Source organism: Python bivittatus, unplaced genomic scaffold (genome assembly GCF_059951505.1).
Source record: "Python bivittatus isolate LINGU-HERP-01145 unplaced genomic scaffold, Pbiv_v1 ctg000210_np1212, whole genome shotgun sequence".
Taxonomy (NCBI): domain Eukaryota; kingdom Metazoa; phylum Chordata; class Lepidosauria; order Squamata; family Pythonidae; genus Python; species Python bivittatus.
The window spans coordinates 18,854,862-18,858,274 of NW_028277053.1; positions in this window are offsets into that span (position 1 = coordinate 18,854,862).

The following is a 3,413-nucleotide window of genomic DNA, read 5'->3' on the forward strand; positions in this document are numbered from 1 at the left end:
TACTTGGGAAATCCAATCATAATTTGTAATAAATAGTTAATTAGGCATTTGTCTTTAACTCTTTGGAGACAGAAAATGAGTGGTTTTCATTTTTTTTAAATTGTCTTATGGTAATTATCTTCTCCTGCTAGGGTAAAACAATGTTTTCCTGTTATTTTTCCCAAAACCCAAGTGTTTCGAGATCTCTCCCTTTCTTTCTTTCTTTTGCACTTTTCCTGGGTTGCATGCAAAGAAGTGCAAAATCAAGTCTATTTTGGAATGAAAAATGTGATGCTTATTTAATAATGAAGGGATAAATCATAAAGCGATGAGGTCTCAAACCATGGACAGGCCATGTATTGGACAAACTTAAAGTTGTAATCACTGATAAGATCTGTTTAAAAGATCTACTATTTGACCCTGCAATTCAGAGTTAGCCTACATATACTGTATGTGGCATAATCTCTCTCTCTCTCTCTCTCTCTAATATCAATCAATCAATCAATTGCTTATGATGCTAAGTCCACATGGAACAGCAGAGCTTGTTCAAAAATTGCCATCAAAAGCTGTAATTATTAACATGGCAGAAAGGGAAAATTATTAAACTCATGGGGTATAAATTGCATTAATTTATTTTCATTTTATATATATTTGAACGAGTGAAAATTGGATCAAATGTAGTTCCCTGCTGGCCTCCCCTCTTTTGAGGAACACAATTCCTGGGTCCCCACTCAGGGGTGAAAACTCAGCCTGAAAAGAGCTGGGCTTCATGTTTTCCCTCCTAAAGTCTAATTGCACTGATAAGTCCGATATGTGTATGATGATTGATGTCCATGAGACCACATGCTGCAATAGGTCTGTTGCAGTGCAATCCTGAGGACACTCAATTAGCAGCAATTTTCATGATTAAATGGGGCTTAACTGCAAGTAGGCATGTAAGAATTGCAGCCTTTAGCACAGAGTTGTGTTCAGTTCAGTGGGATAAAAGCATACAAGATCACAGCCTTAATTTTCAATCACCCACGATACACTTCCCCCTTGCCACAGTCCTTCTGTTCCTAGATTGTCTACTCTCTGATGGAGGAGGACACTGGCAAGGAAGAAGAAAGTAATTTTCAAGGTTGCCTCTTCCCCTATCAGGAGGCTATCCTCCTTCTGAAAGTTCTCCCAGCCTCGTAGGCCCACAGGCACAGAATGAAAAGGCATTTCCGTTCTTCTGCTAATAGCAGCAACACAGGATTCCAGCCAAAATATTTTTAATCTGAGATGTAACTTAGTCTTTCCACCTAGGCCAAATTTAGCAATCTTGCTCTGGATAAGTCATATGGATTTAGGCTGGTATCTGACATCTGACCAAGAATTTCAGGACAGTCACAATTGGTCAGAGTCGAAAGGGTGAGAGATGGTGGGGAAAAGCTGTTGGGACAGCCAGTGCCCTATCTGGTGCCCTGTGGCACCGGGAGGGTTGTGTACTGTGAATGATACCGTCGGTCCTTATATAAAGCAATGTAGGCAGTAGCACAACCAGCCCACATTTCTGCTCTGTGGAAGCCGTGGGGAAGGCGGCCAGAGCCACTCTCGGAGGCAAACAAGGCTCTCTTCTCTCCTGGGTTTGTCATGGGAGAAACCCGTGTGTGAGGTGAGTCTGAGAACAGTGATTGGCTCTCCCCGAGGGAGCTTCTGGTGGGCTGGGGATCTGAAGGCAGGACGACCCAGTCCTGGTAGTGTTAAGACACTGGCAGTAATCATGGCAGCAGAGGTGGCGTTCAGTGCGGAAATAACATTTACCAGGCCAAGAATGTTAAATCTCACTTCAGGCTGGCAGGGCTTCCAGATTAATCAGTAATAGCAATAGGATTCCAGGGTACCACTGTTACTATAATCTATGCTGTTATGATTGTATTATTCACACTGTACAGAGAATGAACAGGGTACACACACACACACATATACTGTATATACATACACATATTCCATAAATGTATCCATAAACATATTCCATATATTTATGGAAGTAAATTAGTTTGTGTGTGTGTGGTGTGTGTGTCTGTATGTGGGTGGGGTGTATATGTAGATTAGTGTACAGATATGGAATTATTCTTATTCTTATATTTTCATCCTGCCTTTATTTAAAATATATTTGGATCAACTCAAGGTGGCGAACATACCTAATATGCCTGCCTCCTATTTTCCCACAACAACAACCCAGTGTGTGTGTGTAGTGTGTGTGTGTGTGTGTGTGTGTGTGTGTAAATCTGCCTAAGGGCTTGGTGCTTTTTGAACAATAGTGTCATACAATGTTAGAGACCTGTCTAACTTGGTTATCCTTGAGCAATAGGATCACCTCTGTGTTTCTTTGGATCCTGAATTTATGTACCTTTATGTACCTTTCCCTGTTAGTGTTTCAACATAATGTTACAATTTTTTCTTCTGAAAAGGGTAACTCGGCTGTTGTTACTAATCTGCATAAAGTGAACTTTGCTAAGAACAATGCAGTTGTTCTATTGCACGAATCAGCCGCGTAGCCTTTCCTACCAGGAACCTGGGATTTCACTGACAAACTTATCTGGGAGGAAGTTTAATTCATCTCAGTGAGGCTTCCTTCCAAGTAGCATCATAAGTCAACTGACAGTAAGATGTATATATTAGAAAGAAAGAAAGAAAGAAAGAAAGAAAGAAAGAAAGAAAGAAAGAAAGAAAGAAAGAAAGAAAGAAAAATGTGAAATTGAACTGAATCCCAGATGCCTGGTGTTTATAACCAAGGATTGATTTTTTTAAAGGCTTTAACAATATGCTCGGATGACTCCAGTTCAGTGGAGTGAAATGAAGGATATTCTTCTAGCCATCTAAAAATATACTACATATTTGCTGACAGTGTTAAAGTGATCGCTACTTAGATGTTAGTACTGGAAGAAAGATGGAACTGAGGGCTTTTTTTAAAAAAAAAAAAAAGATCATAGCCTTGTGTTTTCGCATTTATCTTGAGTATATATTTTGGTTTTCTATAGCATGAGCATGATGCTTCTCAGCGGAGCACTTCATACTTTGAACTGAAAGTCCTGAGTTTAACTGGGCAATGAAAGATTAAGAGACGTAAGTGTCAAAGCCAACAGTATACAGACTCTCTTCCCCCCACAGTTCCTGCACCTCCAAACATCTGTGTTAGCTTGCTAATTGTGTTTATATACCTCTGGACTCAGAAGACACTTCCAGCAGTTTATACCTGTAAACACAGTCAAAGCATTTAAAAAAGTGAAAATGATAGGTGCAGTGGTGACTGTTCACTTGCCCACATGCTGTCCTAGAATTATCTTCCCTTGGAACAACATAGTTTGTGCAGAAGATCTGCCGAATATAAGGAGACTCCCTACGTGATGGAAGGTGTTCCATCAACCCGAAGGGTTAACCAAACAAAGCCCCACCAGTGAGTTTGT